The sequence below is a fragment of the Aethalodelphis obliquidens genome, unplaced genomic scaffold (assembly GCF_003676395.1).
Source record: "Aethalodelphis obliquidens isolate GAN/ISIS:26980383/991018 unplaced genomic scaffold, ASM367639v1 scaffold14, whole genome shotgun sequence".
Classification (NCBI taxonomy): domain Eukaryota; kingdom Metazoa; phylum Chordata; class Mammalia; order Artiodactyla; family Delphinidae; genus Aethalodelphis; species Aethalodelphis obliquidens.
The window spans coordinates 32,268,091-32,294,038 of record NW_020837958.1 but is presented as its reverse complement, the minus strand read 5'-3'; the positions used below and the strand labels follow the sequence as shown (position 1 = coordinate 32,294,038).

Genomic DNA, 25,948 nt, shown 5'->3' with positions numbered 1-25,948 from the left:
TGAGTTAATTGCTTGGTGGTATGGGAAAAAAAAACACACATCGGAATTGGTGTCAGAACTGGAGGCAGGTATGCATGATGTCAGGAAGAGAAGAGAGGTACTCAGGATGGGGTCAAAGTATCACCAAGTCACAGGATCTTGGACAAGGAGGCCAAGGCCAGTAACCCATGTCTTGTCTGGGTTAGGATTCTACATGACTTGGACCTGCAGGAGGAAGATGAGGGGACCCAGCTGCTTGTTGCTCGGGTACCCTGAGGCTGCATGGGAGGAGGAGGGTTCGCCCTCTCTTATGTTCCCCTCACCGTTCTTGACTCCCTCACTTTGGAGCACATGCTCGGCCAGCTCATGCTTCAGAAACGCAGTATTCTTGATTGTTGCTGTGCCAGGACAGCTGTGGGATATTGCCTCTTGCTAGCTCTCTGCTGGCCTTGGGTCTCTTCTCTCTGTGGATTGAGAGACACATAATATTCTCTCTGTGGACTGTGGGACACATAATGGCACTGGAAAGGAGGTTTACCCCTCTTTAATTGGGAAGGGTCACTTCCTTTTTGGAGTTGGAGCTAAAGATGGCTTCCACCATTATACAGAACATGGCCCCTAATCCTTCCTCTGCAGGCTCCAGAGAGCCCTCAATGCCCAGAGCTGGCAACCCAGCTCCTTTCTTTTTAATAACTTTCTGGGAATTCCCTGGCAGTCCAGTGGTTAGGACTCGGCACTCTCACTGCGGTGGCCAGACACACACACACCAGACACACACACACACACACACACACACACACACACACACACACACACACCACACACCCCTTTCCATCTAGCACTGTGTGGGGCACACCTGCCTTGCCCACTTGCTTTAGTCTGGGCTGCATCAGAGGGAAGGTCACTTTTTTGGCTGTGCTCTTTACCTTACAATCTCTGCCCAGTCTGGGTCTACTCCCTTCCCCTCCTCCCCCTGTTGTCAAGGACCCAGAATGCTTCAAGTTCAGTGCAGAATGGTAAGTATCAGAGAAAATCACAAGCCCCTCCAGGTGTCTCAGAGGCAGACCTTTCCTTCCTTCCCTTCTTTCACTTTTATGCTGAATGGAGGCTCTTGGTTTCTTTGCAACTTATGCAGCACTGGATTATTTGTTTGGAAACATAGCATTTGGCCACACCTTTTCTTCCCACTCTCTCTTCCACCTCCCTTTCCTCTTTCTCCTCTTGGTGTCCAGATCACCCACAAGTCTCCTCTCTAGGTTGGACAAGGCAAAATGCAGGCCAGACAACTGTGAGAGGAAAAGCTACAACAAGGAGCTAAAGAATTTGCAAGGCTGGGATTCTTCGTTTTGTTTTGTTCTACAGCTAATCACCCATGACTTAATTGGCTGATTTGCTAAGGCTGGGTACAATCAGCATGGTTAATTATAGTTGGTGCTATTCAGGTCAGAACACATGCAAGTAAGCAAGGTATTGGGGCAGTTGCTCTACCTGGGATCTGTTCCTGATTCCAAATCCTAGGATTAGTTTCTTAGGATTCCTGTTGGGCACTAATTCCTGGCACAGTTTTGGCAGGGGGTGGTCCTTTCCTCTTTCTGAGTCACTTTCTCACCTCAGAGGTGTCCAGTGGCACTGATGGGATCCAGAGTGCTTAGAAGAAGGTGTAATACATTCTGTGACTCTAAGGAGTCTTGACCCCATTGGCTTCATAACTCAACAGCGAATGCCTCTGTAGTGGGAGAGTGGGGACCTTGTAAATCCTTCCTATTTCTGGCTTGGACTTTCATCAGGTGGATGTGGTTAAAGAACATATGCAGCTTGGGCCACAATGCCTAGACACAGTGCCTGCATTGGTGCCCTCAGTGGCCTGGGCAGGACAAATGCCTGACTTGTCTCAGTACAAAGAGATTCCTGGCTACCTGCTAGTCAGCCTGATTCTGGTTTGACCCACTTTTAAGACTCTCTGTCCCTATCTCTGTCTCTCTCTGTCTCTCTCTGTCTCTGTCTCTGTCTGTCTGTCTCTCTCTCTCTCTGTCTCACACACACACACACACCCTAGGCTACTTGTTCACATCACCAGAACCACATTCCTCACAAATATTTTCTTTCTTCACAGCCGATAAAGAAGATTGAGAAAAAACTTCTAAATATTTTTCTCTTCTCACATTTCCTCCTCCCTGCCCCCTGCACCCTCACACCTCACACTCTTTTTTCCCCACTGTCTCTCTCTCTCTCTCTCTCTCTCTCCCCCCCCCCTCTTCTCCCTGCCTAGTTCGAAAGCAGTAGTAGAGAGATGAAATTGTATCATGTGTCCGGAAGGAGAGCCAAGATGTTTGTGGACAGCCCCTGCTCCCTCTAGAATTCCTCCCCCTTCTACAGCTCTGCAACTCCACCTAGCCCTCAAGAGCCCCTGGAGTCCCTTCCAGACAGCGCCTCCCGTCTCCAGTTCCCTTCCACCCCAGGCTGCTATGATAGCACTGTGCACATGTACCTATGGAAAAAATAGATCACTTTAGTTACAGTTATTTACCAGTGTTGTGAGAGCTCCTCAAAGGAGGGTCATTGAATTTGTAGGTCAGAGTGGAAATCTGCTAGGATGACAGATAGATTGGGAGTGGGTGGGGAGGGAATTAGGGCAAGGGAGGAAGGAAGGCTGTCAGAGTGCAGTGACTGGACAGTTAGGGTTGGGGAGTGTGCTACTGGCTTGGGGGCTCAACCCCACTCCCTCTTGGGAAGGATGGGTGTAAAGAGTTCCCATTGCTTCAGGGATTCCCAGGGACTGCTGGATTTGCCCACTAAGTTCTGAGCCCCAGGAGTGGCCACCCTTGATCTGGGCTTTCCTACATGCTCCTGCAATCCCCAGGTGTCCCTGGCCTGGGGGCCACCTCCTCTGCCACCAGCTCTCTGTCAAGACCCGCTTCCCCTCACCAAGGCTGACTGCTCAGGACCAAAGGGTTTTCTCTTTGTCTAGCAGGTGCCAAGCACAGAGCCAAGGTAAGGTCTTACCCCTTCTAGGTACACATCTGCCTTGTGATAGAAGCTCCATGGAGACATAATGCCCTAATGTAAAGACTTAGCTCAGTGGGAAAATTCCAGATTTGGAATCCACAAACATTTACAGAATACCTACCCTAATCTGAGGCTTGGACTGAGAACTGCCCCAAGCATTATTCTGTTTGATACAGCAAACCATGGTAAGTCTAATTGTCCCCATTTTAAGATGGAGAAGCCAAAACTCAAACACAAATTAAATGAATCACCCAAGGATGCAAAACTGGCGAGTGGGAGAGACAGGATTAAAGCTCGTCTCTGTCAGACTCCAAGTCAGAAGTTCTGATTGCTTCCCCTACCCACATAGCAGCCGTGGCTCTCTCCCCAAGCCTGCACCATGCCCCAGCTTCCTGCCACCATCTGCCCACGACTGGGGCACCCTCAAGTGATGGGACCTAGGGCTTTTGATTTAACTTCAGCAAAAGTAGATGGACCACCCACTACATCCTGGTCTCCTTTCTCTCTCGTGCTTTGCCTTATGTGATGCTATGGCATCCCTGTGATAGACACATTCCACCTGGGATTTCCAAATTGGATATGCGGTGGTGGCCAGAGGGCACGTAATGCCACAGAAGAGCCATCTTACGTTTTCCTAGCCAGTCAATTTTATTTAAATATTGTTTTATACAAATTATATACATATATATTGTTATATACATAGTTTATATGTACATTAATATTTGTATTATAAATATATGTTTATAATATATAACAATATATTATGTTATTTTGATATAATATATCATATATTATATAACTATACATAATATATAATTATATACTATACTATATAGTATAGTATAATAAACAATCTATATTATAAATATATATGTTATAAATTTACATACAAATTTAAATAAACATATTTTTCAAAACAAATATACAATGAAATAGACAAATAAATTTGACTGTGGTAGGCATAATTCTAAGATGTCCTCGAGATTTCCTGACCTTGGTGTATGTGTTCTGAATAATCCCCAAAACTGTGAATATGAAAAATTTTCCTCCTGGGTTTGGGTTATATGACCAGTTGACCTTAAGGAGATTATCTGGGTGGGCCTGATATAATCACTTGAACCCTTTAAAAGCAAAGCATTTTCTCTGGCTGGGTGCAGAAGGGGAAGTCAGAGAGATTTAAAGCATGAGAGGGATTCAATGTGTGGGGAGGGTCTTCATTGCTGAGGTGGAGAGGGCCACATGGCAAGGAGCCAAGAGTGGTCTCTAGCAGCTAAAAGCAGTCGCTGTTCTATAGCTAGCAAGACAGCAGGGACCTCAGTCCTACAACCACAAGGAACTGAATTCTGTCATCAACAGGGGGAGCTGGGGAATATATGTTTCCCCAGTTAAGTCTCTGAGTGAGGACACAGCCAGCTGGCACCTTCATTTCATTATGAGACTCTGAGCAGAGAAGCTGCTAAAACATGCAAGCTTCCTGACCAGCGGAAACTATGAGATAAAAAATTTGTGTTGTTTTAAGCCACTGAATTTCTGGTCATTTGATATACAACAACAGAAAACTAAATACTCTGACCTTTTAGAATAAAAATATTTCATATTAATTTTTGGCGTGCTGACCCTTGCTGGGTCAGCTGTTTGGGCCTATGTTTCATGGCCCTGTTGGGCTTGCTGTTTATGCCCCCTACAGAAAGAAACTTTAGAAGGAAAGCTTGAAACAGCCTGGCTTACTGGTATGCTTTTTTTTTTTTTTTGCGGTATGTGGGCCTCTCACCACCGCGGCCCCTCCCGTTGCGAAGCACAGGCTCCGGACGCGCAGGCCCAGCGGCCATGGCTCACGGGCCCAGCCGCTCCGCGGCACGTGGGATCCTCCCGGACCGGGGCACGAACCCGTGTACCCTGCATCAGCAGGCGGACTCTCAACCACTGCCCCACCAGGGAAGGCCTGGTATACATTTTTAAACAAATGTTTATTGAATGTCTGCTCTCTGTCTGGTATTAGATTAAAGCTATAGTGATATATAAGACAGGTAAAATTCCCTGCTCTCATAAAAGTTCTAGTATAAAAGAAGGGAGTCTGATAATAAATAAGGGAACAAATAAATGAACAAGATACTTTCAGGAGTGGTAAGTGCTGTGAAGACCGTAACAGAGGGAGAAGAAGGCACGACTGGGGTGGCTCTGGGGTCGCAGGTTGTGGCATTAGCTGGGTGCTCAGTGAAGGCTCTCAGAGGATGGTTTTGAGCTGAGCCCTGTGTAGTCAGGAGCCAGCCATGTGAAGAGTAAGAAGTGTCAGATCCAGGGATTTGTGATCCTTCCTGACGGTGGTACTGCCAGTGTGCGTCAGTGCCCAGGATGGAGGCAGTCAGAACCCCCAGCCTGGGCCTTTCTAGCATCTCAGGGCTGCCCCCTTGAGGCTTTCCTTGGGCCATGGGTGAGCTCAGTACCCAGCACTTCTAAGGCTCTAAGGAGGCTGCCTGTACAGCCCTGGACTCTGGGCTTGTGGTCCCACCTCCAATCCCCTTTGGGATAATAGGTAAAGCTTGAAGGACTGGAGACAAGAGTTTCCAGATAATGTGCACCTTTCAGGGCCTGGAGAGTAGATCCTTGCCAAACTGAAAGTGCTCTGTCCTCACCTGTGAGAGTTTTTCTTGGAAAATGTTTTTTTCCTTGGGGCTTGCTGGTCAAGGGCCTGCATGCTTTTCTGAGTTATCTCAGTCTCCCCATGTATTCAGGCCAGGTTCCCGTCAATCTTCCCAAATCATTACAGGGTCTGGTTTTCCCATTGTTTGGGGAGTCCCCCCTACCTTTTTGAATGAGGAACAGGAGGCGGTGGTAGTGCCAGGTCTATGCAGGCAGGCTCCTCTCAGCTTCCTATCCCTCATCACACTCCCACCATTGCAGGACCTGGGGAAAGAGCACAAATGGAAGTCTGCATACCATATGTCTAAATACTTGAAAGTTATGCATCAGGCTGGCAAACTGTATATAAAATGCATTTTATCATCTGACTTAGACATATCGAACTTCATAATGACCTACAAGGCCAGATCTGAATTTGGACTTCTCAGACTCCTTGGAGTTCCACCCTGAACAGGTGGTGTGGGGAGAAGGGGCCTCTGGCTCCCACCCTGCAGCCTGCTCCCTTTTCTTCCCACTCCTGGCTCCATCCTGCACTGCAAGGGGTGTCCCCTGAATGCATATGGTTACCCTGCCCACACATCCTAGCTTCATGCAGTGTCCCCTGCAAACATCTGTCACTCAGGCATGTACACCGCAACAGCATGGTCCATTCTTAGGAAGATGGACCCAGGCAACAGGCACACACAAGTCTGGACGTGGGCTCTGCATTATATGGCAGGGAATTCCAAGTTCTGGGAACTTGGAGAATGCTCTAGAATGGGATTGATGGGCCCTGGGAGGGTACATCCCTTTGGCCCTGCAGCCTTCTTGTCCTGTTGGGAGGGGCGCAGCCAGAGAGGGGTAGGATATGGCCCTCTAAACTGCAAGGTGCAGGGCAGGAGCCCCTCTTACCTGGATCTTCTAAGGGTGCTACTATTTAAAAATGAGAATCAGCTGGCACTTCCTACACTGCTGCCTCTCATATGCTTTTCAAAAAATTTATACTTAAATTTTTTTTAACATTCTACTCAAAATATTTTAAAATTTATGGAAAAGATGCGAAAAGAGTTCAATGAATTCCTTTTTGCTTTCTCTATATATACAAACATAGATATATACCTACAATAACTTTTGCTGAAACATTTGAGAATAAGTTACAGACACTGTGATCCTTTACTTCTAAATACTTTTCAGTGTACATTTTCTGTGAACAAGGACATTCTCTTAACCACAGCACAATGATGAAACTCAGAAATGTAACATGGAGTCAATATGATTTTATGTCCATATTCAGATTTTGCCAAATGTCCCAGTAACGTCCTTTAGAGCATTTTTGAAAATGTGGCATTTGATTGTTAAATTCCTTTGATCTAGGATCCTTTCTCAGCTTTTCTTTGTCTTTTATGATGTTGATATATTTGGAGAGTACAGGCTAGACTGTCCCTCAGTTTGAGTTTGTCTGGTGTTTCCTCCTGATTAGATTCGGACCATATATTTTAGGCAGGAATACTTCCTGAGTGATGTTGTGTTCTTTTTGGTACATCTCATCAGGAGGCCCATGATGTCAGTTTGCCCCATTACAAGTTTGCAAGTTGGTTTGCACGTAATATTAAACCATAAAAACATCCTGTCACATGATATTGCTTGAAACCTACTTTTCCCCATCTTGTAACTTTTATCAAGACTATTGTTGTCCCATAGATATATACTGTAAGCTATATATTAATTTCAAATATTCTAATAGCTATGTTAAAAAAGAAAGAAAAATCAGGTCAAATTATTAATATACTTTATTTAACCCAACATGTTCAAAATGTTATCATTTCAACATATAACCAACATAAAAAATTGCCAAGGGGATATTTTAAGTTCTTTTTTTAATTCCAAGTCTTCAAAACTCCAGTTTTTTTCATATCTATACCTCATCTCAATTCAGACTAGCCACATGTCAAGTGTTCAATAGTCACATGTGGCTAGCAGCTACCATACTGAATGGCACAGATCTAGAACATGTTTTCAAAGTATGATACATGTACCGTAATTTATTTAACCATCCCCCATAAATAGAAGTTACAATTATTCTTTAAAATTTGCCATTACAAATGATGATGCAGAAAATTTTTGTACATAAATCTCTCTGTGCCTCTGATTATTTTCTTAGGATATCTTCTTTGGCATGGAATTGATATATCAAGGTTATCAAAGATATGACAGTTCAGTTTTTCTCCACTGGATTGTTGCAATAGAAATGATTCTTGCCTCCAACCTTTCCTTCATGAAGCCATCATCTACTCTGCAACAAGAGTGACCTTTCTTAAATTCAGATATCACCCTGTTGCTCTCCTGCTTACAGACTTTCAGTGGTTCTCTTCAGCTTTAAGATGAGGCTTGGTGTCTTTGGTTTAGCTCACAAGGCTCTTCTTTATCTGGCTAAGACCAGTTCCTGCTCCCTTTGCTCCTTCTTGATGGAGCTCCTTGCAATTTCCTGGACATATCACGCTGTTTCATGCCTTTGTGCATTTGCTAACATTGCTTTCTCTTCCCAGTAAGCTCATTCTCCTATTTCATCCAGCTAATCACTCCTTGCCCTTCAAAACTCAGCTCATACAGACTCTCTGCTGCGAAGATTTCCTTGCTTTTATCCTTGCCCTATGCAAAACCCACAGTCTCCATCTGCCTGTGAAGGGAATTTGGGCAAAACAGCAAAACTTTATTCAGTGCCTACTATGTGCCAAGAGTTGTGCTAGAGACAGAGTTTACGTAGCTTCTCTTAAAAGCTTACGGTTTGGTAGGTGAACCAGAAGGCAAAACAGATCATTTCGTCAACATGGGATTGTTGAGATATATATTTGGTGCTTTTGGAATACAGAGGTGGAAGCCTGAATAAATTAGAAAAGGTGTGACAGGGAAGGTTAGGGTTGAACTGACCTTGAAGGAGGTTTTGGTAAATTTGGAGCAGGAGGGGCCTGGAGAGGTTGGCAGGAGCCATACAACAGGGAAGTTAAGGCTGTACTCTGGGCAGTCACAGTGAATACCTGTATTTGTGACACCACTTCTCCCTTCCCCATTCATACAGACCTCTCAAATCTGTGACACTCAGCTCAAACACAGACTCAGGATTCATCTGCATACAAATGCTCCAGACATCAACAGTTGGTTGATCCCAGTGCATTCGCCAACATCCCTCATCAGATTTGCATTTGAGAATAGATCCCTCTAGCAGCCATGGGGAAGGTGGATTCCTTATAAGCCAAGGGGCCGTGGTTGGCCTCAGTCTTAAAACACTACCTTAGGCATCGGGAATGTAGGTTGTGAGCAGCTGCCATGATAGTTACTGCAGACAGTTGGTCTCTGCAGAAAAAACCTGAGCCATGGCGCTCTGGAAGTGGATTGCCCCATTCTCATATTATGCCTCATCGCTGAGTCAAGGTCAACCAGAGATTGTCATGAGAATTTGGGGTCATCTTTGTCCTGAGATGGATTTATTTTTCTTACTTAGGATCAAGGAAGATCAGCACTATTCATTTGCCAGTTTACTTGGGCTGATCTTTCACAGTCAAGGTAACTCAAAGGAGTAAAATGATCTGTTTGTACAGCGAGATCGTTATAAGGAACCTCAGCGAAATACCAGTGTCCACTGGGCTTTGTACAGAAGCTCAGAGGACACATTCCCCAGGATCCTGTGGTCTCTTTCTCAGCTACCACCACACATTTTTTCAGATACAATGAGAACTATTTCCTTTCAGTGTAACTTACAAGGCAGTGTTACATTTCCCTTTCATTGGAGGGTGAGGACAGAGAAAGGAGATTACTTCACACAGCCTGCTCACCTTAATGCTTTCCTTTTAAAGAGCCTAAGAAGGGACTTAGGAAACCTGAAGAGATTTCTCCTCTGTGCTAATGAGCAGAAAATGATGAAAAAATAATAGGGTTAGAGGATTAAACTATTGCCCTTCAGGCATCAAGGCTGGTGCCCAGCAGGGCCTGGAAACTGTCTAAAAATGTATTTGTTCCAGTGAGTTCCATTCTAACTTAGGTTTTTGTTTTCTTTTTTAAACATCTATCCTTTTCTGTGGGCTGTGTACATTAAGACAACTTGCCTTCTTCACGATGACCATCATTCCTCAAGGGCTACTGGCTGCCTACATAATGCTGGATCTTTCTTTTTTCTTACTTACTAGTTGCCTCCCAACAGCTATCCTTTTCCCCTCTCCCTTAGATTAGGGGTCCACGAACTTTTTCTGTAAAGGGCAAGATGATAAACATTTTTAATTTTGAGGCCGTATGGTCTGTTGCACCTACTCAATTCTACTGTTGTAGCAAAAGCAGCCATAGACAATATGTAAATGAATGAGTGTGGCTGTGTTTAATAAACTCTGTTTATAGAAACAGGCATCAGGCCTGTGGTCCATCCTTTGCCAGCGCTTCTTTAGTATGTTCCATGCAACAGTGTACCCTTTTAGAAATTGTCACCTTCTCAGACTCCCTTGCACTTAGGGGTAGTTATGACCAATAAGACATCAGCAGACTATTATGATGGAGTTCTGGAAAAGCTTCTGTTTTCCTAGTAAAGGTGTTACTGGTTCCTCCTTCCTTTTCCTTTTTCTTTTTTCCTTGAACATGAGCATGAATCCTAGAGGAACAACAGCCATCTTGTGATGATGAGGTTACAGTCATGAGGATGAAAGCCTACATCTAAAACAGAAAGTGTGTCTCTGACAGCATTGTGACACTGGCTCAGCCCAATGACTTCTTTTTCTTTTTTTTCTTTCTTTTTTTTAATACATTTATTTATTTATTTATTTTTGGCTGCATTGGGTCTTTGTTGCTCTGTGCAGGCTTTCTCTAGTTGTGGTGAGTGGGGTCTACTCTTCGTTGCGGTGCGTGGGCTTCTCATTGTGATGACTTCTCTTATTGCGGAGCACGGGCTCTAGGCACACAGGCTTCAGTAGTTGTGGCACGCAGGCTCAGTAGTTGTGGTGCACAGGTTTAGCTGCTCCGTGGCATGTGGGATCTTCCCGGACCAGGGCTTGAACCCATGCCACCTGCATTGACAGGTGGATGCCTAACCACTGCACCACCAGGGAAGTCCTGACTTCTTATTTTTGAGACAAATAAATCCCTATTTTTTTTAAACCACTGTTAGTCAAATATTCTATTTTTGCAGCTGAACATATTCCTAATAGATACATAAACAAAAGCAACACGTGTACTATAGAAAATTTAGAAAATTCAGAAGAGCTGAAAGGAGAGGGGAAATCATATACAGTTTCACCACCCATCAACATATCATGTCACAGAATTAGGAGGACATCTTCCCTTACCCTCAGTCTCAACTTGCTTGGACCATCGTGAGGTAACTGTGGTTATATTCCCGAGTACAGAGCACAGGAAGGTTGAGTTTGACTTGCTCCCGTCACTTCCTTGCAAGAAATCTGGATGTTGCAAACCAAGATGTTTATGACATTGGAGCTACAGCATTCCTGAAATTCCTGCAATTTATGGAGTATGCCTGTTGCTTTGCTCCCCAGTTCTTGGCACGTGTGGCCCTTACCATAAGTATTCTTAAAAAGTGGGCAGCCTTCTGATAGCCAAGAAAACCTTTCAGACCTGAAACTCTACCCCGGGATCAAACTCCACCCATCTCTATCAGACACACACACACACACACACACACACACACACGTGTGTGTGCATGCACAGCCTTCCATGTTATTGGGCGAGTTGCCCTAGAAGCAGGAAGAGACCAATAGATTGGAAAAACAGACTAGAAAACCTGGAAACGAAAACACAAATGACAGGAAACCTAGTATAATACAGCAGAGGAGATATAACAACCAAGCGTGGGGACTTTCCTGGCAGTTCAGTGGTTAAGACTCTGTGCTTCCACTGCAGGGGGCACAGGTTCAATCCCTGGTCAGGGAACTAAGATCCCACAGGCTGCAAGGTGCAGCCGAAAAAAATTAATTAATTAATTATTTTTTAAAAACCCAAGTGCAGGGGCTTCTCTGGTGGCGCAGTGGTTGAGAGTCCACCTGCCGATGCAGGGGACACGGGTTCGTGCCCTGGTCCGGGAAGATGCCACATGCCGCGAGCGGCTGGGCCCGTGAGCCATGGCCGCTGAGCCTGCGCATCCGGAGCCTGTGCTCTGCAACGGGAGAGGCCACAACAGTGAGAAGCCCGCGTATCGCAAAAAAAAAACAAAAAAAAAAAACCCAAGTGCAGAAAGGAAGAATAGTCTCTAAGTGGTTTGGGGGCAATTGGATTTCTAAGTGGACAAAAATGAAATCAGACTCCTACTTCACCCTTTATCCAAAGTAATTCCTAGGAGGATTAAAGACACAAATGTAAAACACAAACCTTTAAACCTATTAACAAAATATATGTTATATCCTTATATTATATCTTTATGTCCTTGGGGTAGGGAAGAATTTTTTGACAAGACCTACCATGAGGAAAAGAGTTATAAACATGACTATATTAAAATGAAGAGCTTTGGTACATCAAAAGACACATTTTTAAAATATGAAAAGGTAAGCCACATGATGGGAGAAATGTTTGCACATGTTACAAAGTATCTGTATCCCAAACGTAAAGAAAGCCTACAAATTAAAAAGGAAAAGACTGCAACCCAATAGAGAAATGGGAAAAGGCATAAACAAGTAAGGCACAGAAAGAGAAAAATTGAATGGAGAGTAACATATGAGAGATACCCTCACTATTCAGTCAGGGCAAAGCAGATATAAATAAGTTACAAGTTTTCGTCATTTGTGCAAGGATTTTAGAAATGATAGTGATGGCAAGGGTATGGGAAAATAGGAACTCTGCAGGTGGGAATATACGTTGGGTAGTAAATCTATAGTGAAACCTTTATTGAATAAGCTGAACTCAATTGAGTACAGGCAGAGATCAACTTTTATTCTTCCCCATGTCTCCTCTTTTTTTTTTTTTTTTAAATTTGTTTTATTTTTGGCTGCGTTGGGTCTTCGTTGCTGCGTGCAGGCTTTTCTCTGGTTGCGGCGAGCTGGGGCTACTCTTCATTGCAGTGCACAGGCTTCTCATTGCGGGGGCTTCTCTTGTTGTGGAACACGGGCTCTAGGTGCGCGGGCTTCAGTAGTTGTGGCACACGGGCTCAGCAGTTGTGGCTCACGGGCTCTAGAGCGTAGGCTCAGTAGTTGTGGTGCACGGGCTTAGCTGCTCTGAGGCATGTGTGATCTTCCTGGACCAGGGCTTGAACCCGTGTCCCCTGCATTGGCAGTCGGATTCTTAACCCACTACGCCACCAGGGAAGCCCCCCTATGTCTCCTCTTGACTCTGCTCTGCTGAACAGTTCTTTCTCTGTTCATACTATCTTCAGATACTATGAAATCCCAATAACAAGTCTAATGCTACGGACTGAACTGTGCCCCTTGCGCCCCTCACAATTTATACGTGGAACCCCTAACCCCCAGTGTGACTCTATCTAGAAACAGGGTCTTTAGAAGGTAATTAAGGTTAAATGAAGTCATAAGGGTGGTGCCCTAATCCAATAGGATGTGACCTTATAAGAAGAGGAAGATTTCTCTCTCCCCACCCTCAATCACGTGAGGACAAAGCAAAAAGGCAGCTGTCTGCAAGCCAGGAAGAGAATTCTCACAGAGACCAAATCGTCCAGCACCTTGATCATGGACTTTTCAGCCTCCAGAACTGTGAGAAATAAATTTCTGTTGTTAAGCCGCCCAGTCTGTGGTATTTTGTTATGGCAGCCTGAACAGACTAACATACCCAGTAACAAATGTGTATGGCTTAATATGAAGAAAACAATAAATCTCTCTGAGAGCTATAAAAAATGACCCAAATAATCCTAGATTGGGAGGTTCAGTATTGTGAAGATGGTGATTCTTTTCCTAAACAATAGGTATTTAATGTAATCCTATTCAAAACTACAGAAGGGTTATTCTTTTACCCTTACAAGCTGATTCAGTAATGTCCAAGAAATCATCTGAAAATAACAAAAATTTTTGGAAAGCACAAAATCAGAAGTGGGTGGGGCTGTCTTCCCACATAGCAAAACACAACGGAGTTGATGACTTTGGTGTAGAAATAAACATAGAGTGACCCAGAAGAGAAGCAAGTCCAGAGACCCACACATGTGTGCCCGTGTGTATATGTGCACGTGTGTTAAAAGTGGCATTTTTAATAACAAAACCATGACTTAGTCAATAACTGGTATTAAAATAATTAGATATTCATTAAGCAAATAATTAGATATTCATTAAGGGGGTGGTCTTTACCTAGCACCACGCGCAAAGTAATTTCAGGTAAAGAGTCAGACATGAAAAATTTCACAAAGAGTTCGTGGTGATCATTGTGCTTGACCACCCCCACCAGCTGTGCACCCCAAAGGATTAATCTAAGGTATTCACAGTCACCACGTTTCCCTGGGCCAAGACATGAGGGGAAGTATTTTGAAACTTTGGGAAAAGATTTTCATGTTTCCAAGGAAGAGAAACATGGGAATTCCCTGGCGGTCCAGTGGTTAGGACTCTATGCTTTCACTGCTGAGGGCCCAGGTTCAATCCCTGTTTGGGGAACTAAGATCCCACAAGCTATGCGGCCCAAAAAAAAAGGAAAAGAAAAGGGAAGAGAAACAGGAAAACACAATCCCTTTTGTTCCTCTGGATTTGCTGTGAATTCTGCATATGAAATCTGCACCTGCTCTAGCCATCTTGTTGGCAGCCTGAAATAAAGCCAGTATCGACAATGGAATGAAAAGAAGTCAAGTTCAGGAAAATGTCATTGGGCCACTGACCATACCAGCCTAAATCCACCTTACTTCTGGACATCTTAAGTGAAATAATACATTTCTTTATTGGGAGAACATATAGGAGAAGACTTTAAATGATTTGGAATTAAGTGTTTTTTAATCAGGATACAAACCCTAAAATCTGTGAAGGAAAAGATTGACATAATTGATTATATCTATTTGATATTCCAGATAACAGATTTCATCATAATAAAGTAAAAATAGCAGCACAGGGGGAGAAAATATTTGCAGTTTACATAATGGGTCGACAAACTATTATCCTCAACACTAAGGAAATCCACAAATCAAGAAGAAAAAAACACTCCAATGGAAAAATGAGCAAAGGATATAAAAAGGCAATTCACAGAAGAAATGTGATGAGCAATAAACATGATAAGTTAATCAACCTCTCTGGTAATCAAGAAAGTGGAGATGAAAACAACTTACCAAATCAGCAAAAATGTATATAATGATAACAATACCCATTTTGATGAGGAAGCAAGTATTAATGGGACAATAAACTGGTATGGTCTTGGTGGAGGACAATCTGCTAGTTCTACCAGAGTTTTAAAGGTGCTTATACTTGAGAGAGCAAGTTATCTATTCTAGAAAAACGGCACACAGGTGCTCCATAAGAATGTGTAAAGTGATCATTGCAGCATTTTGTCATTGCAAAAAATAATGGAAATAACCTAAATATTAAGTTTAACATTTAAAGAAAAGAACTAATAAATGATGATACATGCAAGTTATGAAACACCATGTAGCATTTTTATTGGGGTAGATAGTTATGACGTGAAATAGAACAATCTACCAAGTCATATCATTAGGAAAAGAAATAAAATGACAGAAGATAATATTATAGATAGATAGACAAATAAGAAAACCCTTATATAAAGTAAGTCAATTCTTATAAAAATACATTAGAAATAAATCCATTGTTAAGATTCAAATATTTTTTAATATCTAAAATTGGGATGCATCTCACAGTTGCTAGCATGTCATAATTTAACTCATAGTGTTTTCCTTTCTTGGATGTACAGGAAATAATGGAACTTTAAAAAATAGATACATCTTAGAGTCAATATAACATAGATGATAGATAGATAATCAATAAATGATAGAAGACTAAAAGGATAAGCAGCAAAATGTTAGCAGTGCTTACCTTTACCTCTATTTAATTCTATATTGTTTGGACTTTTTACAATGAGAATGTAACTAGGTGTCTAAACGTTTTAAAAATTCTAATTATCCTGTTTAATCTTTGTTACATTAAATTCTTTTTGATTTCTTTTTGTTTACGTTTACATGACATGTCCATACCCCATCCTTTTATTTTCAATCTTTTAGTAGAATTTTAAGTCATCTTTGGTAAGCAGTCATTGAATCGCTTTGTTGTTTTTGCTCCAAGCTGAATCTTTGCCTATTTTTAAAGGGGTTTAAAAGTGTTAATGTTTGTTGGCATAACTGTTATGCCTGGTGTTACTTCTGACATCTTGCTTTATGCCTTACGTTTTCTGTTTACTTTCTATTCTGTTTTTTGCTATAGGGAGAGTATTTTGTTTGCTTTTATCTTCTGCAATGATTTGGAAATTAGATTTCCTGCTTTAAATTTGAGTGGTGACTAAATTATAAAGTAATTCTTAAAGTCAAATGTATCACTAGGCTTTAGTCAGGAAAACCACTGTCTAGGTATTCCAGGAATGAAAAGTTTAAAACAGGAACTAGGGCTGGCACAACTTTGGAAGAGCAGGGCTGGGAAGGTCAGTGAATCCATACCAAGATCTGAGCCTGAAGGTCTAAAGCAGGTGATTCTTGGGACTCACTGGGAAGCCCCTGTGAAGTCACAGGACTACCCACTTTTGTGGTCACAAAGACCTCTCCTTCCAGACTTCTCAAGAGCATCTCTCCTGGGCAAAATCTAACCCAGAACCATTCAGGGAAGGTGATTCTAGGAAAGGTAGTTCCTGGCTTCTCTGCAGCCATGCAGAATGACGGCAAGTTGATAACAGACAACCAGAAGAGCATATTTATTATTTTATTTAAAAGTAAACATTTAATTTTTTTACTCCTCTTTACATGGAATGAGGAACCAAGTGTTCTTTCTTTCTCGTCTATTTTTCCACATTTCCAATAATTTTAACTGAATAATTGGTTTTAATATTTACTTATTTATTTGGCTGCGCCAAGTCTTAGTTGCGGCACGTGGGATCTTTAGTTGCGGCACGTGGGATCTTTAGTTGCGGCATGTGGGATCTTTAGTTGCGGCATGCGGGCTCTTAGTTGTGGCATGTGGGATCTAGTTCCCTGACCAGGGATTGAACCTGGGCCCCCTGCATTGGGAGTGCATAGTCTTTTTTTTTGTGTGTGTGGTACGCAGACCTCTCACTGTTGTGGCCCCTCCCGTTGCAGAGCACAGGCTCTGGACGCACAGGTTCAGTGGCCATGGCTCACGGCCCAGCCACTCCGTGGCATGTGGAATCCTCCCAGTCCGGGGCACGAACCCATGTCCCCTGCATCAGCAGGCGGACTTTCAACCACTGCGCCACCAGGGAAGCCCCAAGGAGTGCATAGTCTTAACCACTGGACCACAAGGGAAGTCCCTTAACTGAACAATTAAAAATATAATTATCCATTCAGTTTACTTTTTATATTCAAGCTCCCATAAGCACATTGATAATAATTGTGTGTGTGGAAAAACAAAACAAAACAAAACTACAATCATCCTTTCCTCTGGGAGTTCCATGGTGGCCTAGTGATTAAGATTCCAGGCTTTCCCTGCCTTGGTCTGGATTCAGTCCCTGGTCAGGGAACAGATCCCACAAGTCGTGTGGTGTGGCCACAAATAAAAAACCCAGGGTAATTGTGTGTGTGTATGCACGTGTAACTGGTTTCAGTACTTATTTCCAGTTCTTTCCTCCTTCTTGTCCTAAGATCTTACTTTGGACTCCCCTCATGATTTTCTGGTGGACATTCTCAGGAACCTTCAGGAGGAGTGATGAAATGTACATTTTCATAGTTCTTGCATTTCTGAGAACATCTTTCTATTGTTGTCACAGATAACAATTTTTTCTGAATTTGTAGATAATAACCTTCTCTCTACATATCTCTGTAGACATTTCTTCATGACCTTTTGGCATTCATTGTGATGGGAAGACCTAGGAGGGTCATTCTTTTGTTTTCTTCTGTCAATAGCCTCTTCCGTTTTTTAAGATAATTCCTTCTGTTTTAAATTTTTTTCATTGCCAATATTTTTGTACCTGTTAATATTTTGGATAAAACGCACTGAATATACACTCAGTTAGGTTGATTTTGTTTGTAAAGTCAAGAATATTTTCGCTTATTATTGCTTCAGCTTTCCTTTCTCAGTAGAATTAATAAGATAGATCCTGGGACCTGTTTTCTATACTAGCTATTCTTTATCTCTCATTTACATATATATTTTTTCTGTTCTCTAGTATAGTTTCTTCAGTTTATCCTTTCATTAATATAGTTTTCTACAGTGTCATATTTATTATTTTTCTATGCCCAACATAGATGCCGAATGGTACTGCACTTTAAATTCCACAAAGTCTCTTCTTGTTTGGCTGATTGTATTTTCAGTACGTCCTGTTCCTGTTTAGTAGGAGAATTTCAGTAGTAGCTACTAAAAACACAAGGCGAAGAGTTTCTAAGAGTATTTTGATATCATACAAAAAAATCTATGTCAGAGGGCGAGAAATCTACATTTGATTCCAGAATATTGGGCCATTTTTCTCCTTCTCTTGTATAAAATAATAGATTTTCACAGGTCTGTGTTAATTTTTGTCTCTTTGATCATCTCTTTAGAGTGAGAGATGAGCCCATTCAGGAAAAGGCTGGAGACAAGTATAATGCATCCAGTTCCAGGCTGGAAAGGAAGAGGATAGTAAGTTTTCTGTTCAGTGAATAAGCAGGCACCAAATAGGAACCATATTCGTACATTTCGCCTACTTTGAAGACCTCTTAGTATTACAAATAGATGCTTAGGGGGAAGGAAATGGATTATGAAGCACATAATCCACTAAATGCTCACAAGTCAAATGGTGGTTTCTGTCCTGGAGTACAAATGAAAATATCTGGAGTGACTGGAGCTGGAAATCTGTGATACGTGGCAGGCAGTGAGGCATTGCGAAAGAACTTGCTGTTGACTGCTGAGAGAGGCTGAATGTCATTCCTGACTCATTGTTAAGGCGATTACTTCATTTTCTCCAGAATCTGGAGAATGCATACCTCTTGCTCATATACAGCATAGACAGGCTGAGGTAGTAAGTGTCTAAATTTTGGGGGGTCAAATGCGAAAAAGATGTGATTACCCTGGAAGAAATGGATGGCCATTTATTGGCGCTCCTAGAAATATGAAAGAAAGACAAATAGGATTAAAAACAAAGTGGAATCATTTCCAGGCAGAGACTGAGCCAGGAAAGGGGCCCAGGTCCTCCCTTTTACCCAGAGCACCCTTCGGCCTTGGCACCTGGTCCCTTGAATCGGAGTCATTGTCTGACTCTAGTGCAAACCGTGGCTCCATTGTGATTCTGCAGAGAGGCTGCCCCACATGCACTGATTTCCACCCACCTGGGGCTTCTTTGGGCTTATCCCACTGAGCTGTGACTCCGGCTGCCAGCCAAGAGGGCCTCTGTCCAGGGTGGTGTCTTGAGATTTGTGCTTATTTATCGCACAAGAGCTACCAGGGAAATCCCTTTGCCATCCCATGGGAAATGTCAAGTCAGAGGCAAAGTTTGGGTGCTCCCTGTTTGAATCCAGGGTTTCGGGTCAGAGTGGATGGTGGCCAGGACCTGCATGCTTATTTATATCTGCCTTTGAGGATACTTGGATGGACCTTAGACTACCTGGAAAGTTCTAGAAAAGAAATGTAGGTTCTGCATATCAGGTGTTCTAAGGGATTTTCATGAAATCTAATGGAACAGAATAGTCTGAAATAGACGAGGTTCATAGGGTAGCTTAGTGCAATGCTTCTCAGACTCACTGTGCATTAGACTTATCTACGGAGCTTGTAAACATGCGGATTCTTGACCGCACTCCCTGGGCTTCTCACTCATAGGTCTGCAGTTGGGACTAGGAATTTGCATTTTTCGTGAGCATTCCCAGCTGATTCTAGTGCAACAGGGTGACACAACAAATTCCACTTAGAAAAACACTGATTTCTGGCGATGCTGGCAAAGTAAGCACTTAGATCAACCTGTTGTGGTGAGTACTGAGCCAAGAATGGGTTTGTCAAGAACTACAGAAGGAAGACTATCTGCATCCCCTCCCACCGGTTGAGCACTGCCTCGCGCCTAACCAGACTTCCTCGGCAAGCAGGGTTCCTGCAGTCTCCAATTATATGCATTGTTGTTAAGAGAGTCTATCCCAGAGGAAAGGGAAGTAGCAAGTAAAGGGAAGAAACTTTCCTTCTGTCGGGGTCAGACTGATGTGCTCAACTGGAAAATCCCAGTGACAGAGAGAGAAACAGTGTATTGTGATATCATTCAGTGCCTGTCTGCCCACATCTCCTCTAAGGGAAACTTCCCCACTCACAGCCCCTGATTTCCCGGTGGCCACATTGAGTACTATAAGAAGGTGCATCCCTCCCCACAGCTGAATAGGCCAAGGATGGGCACCTGAACCCAAGGCAGGCATTTCTCAGCTAAGGTAAGACATGAACTGGCATGAAAAGATGAACCAGGCCAATCAGATTACCTCTTGGGAATTTGTTGGGAAACATGGAAAACCCAAACCAGTTATTAGTCGGTGACAGTTTATCAAAAGATCATGTCATAGCAAGAAAGGCTGGGGAAGCTATGATGAACTATGAGTAGACAAAAGAAGCTGGTCAGTGGGGAGAAGAAAACACAGCAGATATGCAGAGAGAAAAGAAATTTCAAGAAAAGTTGAGAAATGAGAAAAACAAGAAACCTGGTTAAGAGCACCAGATAAAAGCAAATAATAAATGCTCTCCAGCTCAAGGAACATGTAGCCTTACTTGAGCAAGCTTGAGAGGGTCTCCAGTCCCGCAATGAAATACCCATAAACAATGAAGAGGGACCAAAGTTAGACCGAATGTTTATGTCCCCTAAAATTCATGTGTTGAAACCTAATCTCCAATGTAATGGTATTAGGAGGTGGGGACTTTGGGAGGTGATTAGGTCATGGGGTTGGGGGGTGGGGGTCTCATGAATGGGATTAATTCCCACATGGAAGAGACCCCAGAGAGCAGCCTCACCTCCTTCCACCATGTGAGGACACAGCAAAAGACAGCCATCTGTGAACCAGAAAGTAGGCCCTCACCAGACACTGAATCTGCCAGTGCAGATCTCGGACTTCCCAGCTTTGTTTATAAGCCACCCAGTCTATGGCACATTTTTTATAACAGCCCAAAATTCTCAGACAAACATTTAATGAGCTCTTATTGCATGCAAGATAGTTGCTGAGTGTGTAATGTATTCTTTCTCATTTCACACTCACAATAGCACTGAAAAAAATGCATTATACTGCTTGCCTGTTCTGTTTTATCACCCTTATTATTTTTTAATTTAATTTAATTTTTTTATACTTTTATTTATTTATTTAGCCCCACTGTGCGGCATGCAGGATCTTAGTTCCCTGAACAAGGATTGAACCTGTGCCCCTTGCGGTGGAAGCACGGGCTCCCAACCACTGAACCATGAGGGAAGTCCCTATCACTCTTATTTTAGATATAAGGAAAATTAATAAATTGTTTTGCTCTGAGCTGTCCAATAGTGTAGCCACCGTATGTGGCTCTTAGGCACTCGTCCAAACTGAGATGTGCTGTAAGTGTAAAATCCACATCAAATTTTGAAATTTAGTAAAAAAATTTTTTAAAGAATGTAGACTATCTCATTATTCATTTTTGATTGAGAACATGCTGAAATGATATATTTTAGATATATTAGATTAAATAAAATATAATATTAAAATTAATTTCACCCATTACTTTTTAAATGGAGTTATTAGAAAATTAAAAATTGCATATGTGACTCACATTTGTGAGTCACATTATATTTCTTTTGGATAGCACTGGTCTAACCTGTTGGCTTATGAGACAAAAAATAGTGATGCATGAAAAGGAGAAAAATATAAGCTTCCCTTCATGATGTCACACTCACCAGTCCTCACATTGGAAAGCAAATTCAACAAATACTGACCAAGTGCCTGTGGGAATCTCCAGAGATAGCCACCACAGTTTTCCCCTCCCTAGATAAGCATGTCCCTCCCACTTCAAGAAGCAGAGCTTAATTCCCCTCCCTTGAATCTGGGCTGGCCTTATAACTTGCTTTGACCAACAGAGCATGGTGGAAGTGACATTATATCTGTTTTGAGTGTAGCCTTTAAGAGGCCTGGCAGCTTCCATTTCCACTTTTATTCTTGGAAGCCACCACCATGGTATAAAGAAGCTGTGGTTATACTACTGAATGGACAGATAGAGGCCAGGTGGAGGAGCACCTGAGAGCCAGACATGTGAGCAAGGCCTTCTAGGACCTTCCAGCACAGCAGAATGCAGCCTAACTAGTGACCCTGCCAATGCCATGTAGCATGAACTGCTCCACCAAACACAGCCCAAATGGCAGAACCATGAGAAATAATACATCACTCTTGTTCCAAGCTGCTAAGTTTTGGGGTGGTTTGTTATATAGCAATAGCTAAAGACTGTGCCTTCTGCAGGCAACACCCTGTGATAGACAGAGCCTGGCAGTGACAGCATAACTAAGGATGTCTCGCACCCTCCATGAGCTTAGAGTCTAAGGGGGACATCATACACTTGTATACAAAAACAAGTTTAATATGGGATGTAGGAATCAAGGGGATAGGCATTTTAAGTCGAATATTGCAATGGTTGTTGAAGCAACTCACCCAGAACTTCATACTGCTTGGAAGTAGCGTCTTCTCGCAGGTCCCAGGGTTCTTAAGGCCCTTTTCTTCCCCATTCAAGCCTGATGAGGAGGGAAGCAGCCGCTCCAGCTACCTCTCTTGGCTCTCCTTAAAGCCAAGTCCACGCATCTAACCGCTGTTCCCAGCAGCACAGCCAGAGAGAAAACAAGATGCAAATATGGGAAAATAACACAGATATTGAACTCTTACAAAGTTTTTATTCTCCACTGGTCTAGGCTTCCTCACAGCTCCCCAAATGTAGTAAACAAGAGCATGTTGGGGGCTTATAATCTCCACTATCATTTCCAAGGACAGTGCTCACCTCCTCTCTTCTCCTTTTGACTCTGTACCAAGGGTCCTCTGGGCCATTTTCCCCATTGAAGTCTCTCTGCCTGAAGGTGACATCCAGGCACAAATAGGTGCTCTTTGTCTCAGGTTGGTCATTTGCATCTCTGTAGTCTTCATGCCTGGGTGACACCCACTTGACTAAGCATTTGCCCCTTGTGGGCTCAGAGTCCCTCGTTTACATTTCCCCACAATAGTGAAAGGCTTACAAGCTGTTGAAATACAGTTGCTAAACAGCTAGTAATTCAGCCAGAAGACAGCCCTTGAAGGGTTAGAATCAGAGCGATTCTGAGAGCTCTAAACCCCTAGGCATTGGCACTATGACCAACCAGTGAAAGTAAAGGCAGAGTGAGAAAACTAAGAGCATCTCAGCCATGCCTAGGGCAAACATTTTGCTGACCACTCTCCCCCAGGGCTTCCTCAGTAAACCCCAGGAGAAAGGATTTAGTGGTTAAAACCAAACACACAAAGTAGAGTCACTGTTTAGATTCTACGTGGAATCAGTGCATGAGACAAAAATCACATATAGTCACAATTATCCTTCAACATCCTTTAATGCTTGTGAATAGAGCAGACGTTGTTTTGTGTTTACAGCCCTGGACAGTAAATCTTATAACCATTGGATGTTCAAGACCACTGAGATACAAATGAAAGGGGAGAACAGAAGTAAATTTTACGTGTAGATGTCTGTTTTCAAAGCACTTTACCTTGAAGATAACTGCTAAATTTTCATTCACCATTATTATTATTATTCACACGTTCCTAGTAGGGAATGGGGGAACGGGTAGAGAATAATAATAAAAAACCATCAATGCTCGTGATAGGCACTGTTCTGACTGCCTTATGTGTATTAGCTCATGCAATCTTTACTGTGTTAGGAATCATTATCCCTAGTTTACAGAAGAGGAAACCCAAGGATACAGAGGTTGTGGAAATTATCTTAGATTTTCTGCTAGAACGTGACAGCGCTTTCAGGAGTAGGTGGTATAAAGCTACTTGTGAAGGAAATATAGGATTTCAATAAATGGAACTGAGGGACAGGGAAGGGTATTAGAGGTGGAAGGCACTGCATGAGCAAAGGAATAGAAGTTGGAAAATACAGGGCAGGTATGGGGAATATTCTTTTGTAGCTGGAGCAAAAGATGAGTGAGATCTGTAATCTTAGGCTGGATAACTACGTGTAATGGCTAATTTTATGTGTCAACTTGGCTGGGCCATGGGTGACACCATGTACCTCAGATTGGGACTCAAACCCACATGGCCAGGACTCCAACCCAGCCAAAACCCACAGTCTTCCAACTGAGATCACACACCTGGTTTCAGGACTTAATGAAGCTCAGGTTCTTGATGTCTCATCACAGAAAGAATTCAGTGAGAGACAAAGTGATAGGTAAGAAGTGGATTTATTTAGAGAGAAACACACTCCACAGACAGAGTGTGGGCCATCTCAGAAGGTGAGAAAGGCACCAGGGTATGGGGTTGTCAGTTTTTATAGAGGTGGGTAATTTCATAGGCTAATGAGTGGGAGGAGTATTCCAGCTATTTCAGGAAGGGGCGGGGATTTCCAGGAATTGGGCCACCACCCACTTTTTGATCCTTACTGTCAGTCTTGGAACTGTCATGGCACCTGTGGGTGTGTCATGGCACCCGTGGGTGTTACAGTGAGCATATACTGAGGCTCAAGGTCTAGTGGAAGTTGACTAGTCTGCCATCTTGGACCCATTTGGTTCTAATCAGTTTATGTCATGTCCTTGGGCTGTGTCATTCTTTCAAAGGTTGTGCCCTGCCCCCTTCCCTCCTGTTTCATGGGTACCCAGATATTTGGTCAAATATTATTCTGGGTCTTGCTGTGAGAGTGTTTTGGGATTCAGTGGACCTTTATTAAGACAGGTTGCCCTCCCTAATGTGGGTGAGCCTCATTCAATCAGTTGAAGGACTGATTAGACTAAAAGGACTGGCCTCCCCCATGTGGCAGAGAATTCTCCAGGCACCTACCTTTGCACTTCAAGAGTAACCTCAGTTCTTCCTGGGTCTACAGCAGACAGCCTTCAAACAAATTGCAACATCAGCTCCCCTGGATCTCCAGGCTGCTGACACACCCTGGCAATATTGGACTGACCAGGCTCGATAACCACAAATTCCCTGTAATATGTCTGCTTCTGTATATACACATTCCTATTGGTTCTGTTTCTTAGAGGAAATTGTGGGAGTCTCATAGAACTTGAGATCTGGAAGGCACCCTTAACCGCCCTCCCTCATTAGAAAAGCAGAAAAGAAAGAACACCACGTCTTAGAGAGTTTCAATGGCCAGTGAAGCCCACAGAGCCGGTAAATGGCAGAGGTGTGGGCTAGAAAGCTCCTGGCTCAGAACCCCCTTCCCCCTCTCTCTTTCACGGCAGTGTGCCGTCTCCTTTAGGTCACACACAGGATGCAGGTGGGGTTGTTGAGGGGACAGAGCTCTCCTGTGTGCTCCCCGCTACATGCATATGGGGTTGGTGAGAGGGTAGAGCTCTCCTGTGTGCTCCCCTCTACATTTCCTGCTTTCCTTCTCCAAACATGGTGTAATATCGGTGCTGGCTCCAAACATGTCATGACACAGGCCCATCTGTCATTATCCTGTACTGTCCAGCACCTTTCAGGTAGGCTGCTTCCGAGAGCGGGCCAGGACCGAAGTGGGGCAAGCAGGCCTCACTCTTCCCACCTGACCAGCACTGACTGCTTTCTCTCCTGGCACGATTTTGGGATTTCCCATTCCCCTCCGTACTGCATTTCCTGCTTACAGCAACTTTTTTTTTCTAGGTCAACTCAGCTGCTCTCTGATTCAGGCAAAACTAGAAAGGCAAGGGAAAATGAAAACTGGTCAGAGCTCTTTTTACTCTCCTGTTCACACTACAGAAACACCAAATAATTACCTAATCCTGCACCTTACCCACTCTGCCTCTATCTCACAATCCTGAGTATTTTGCTTACATTGTTCAAAGATCCCCTTAATCAAGTTCAAATTTACACCTCCTTGATGGAAAAGACAGGTGCAGGCGGCATTGGGGCCCTTGTATACTGACCACTTTGGGCAATAGTATGAGATATCTCTGCATCGTCCACGGCTTGCCTCACCCACACTTCCAACCTACTTGTCCTCCCGGATGCAAATCCTTTCCTCCAGTCAAACTGGCCTTTTGATTGCTCCCTGAACTTGCCGTGTGTTTTTCCACCTTCAAACCTTTGCTCCCACCTCCTGCCCCCATGGAATGTCCTCCCCGTTTCTTTCCACCTATAGCCAAATCAGATTCGTTTCACCCTGATTCA

The 25,948-nt window shown here is 43.2% G+C and overlaps 1 long non-coding RNA gene across 2 annotated transcripts; it reads right to left on the bottom strand.

The window, feature by feature from the left end:
• LOC113624987 (uncharacterized) lies at nt 1-24,000 on the bottom strand. 2 transcript variants are annotated; one of them, XR_003434531.1, is made up of 4 exons: nt 22,620-24,000; nt 22,280-22,433; nt 5,790-5,889; nt 1-443 (listed from the first exon to the last, which is right to left on the bottom strand). It is a non-coding gene; the product is annotated as an uncharacterized LOC113624987 (long non-coding RNA). The 2 variants fall into 2 exon arrangements; XR_003434530.1 differs by lacking the exons at nt 1-443; nt 5,790-5,889 and adding an exon at nt 16,922-18,757.
• Between the last annotated feature and the right edge of the window lie 1,948 nt (nt 24,001-25,948).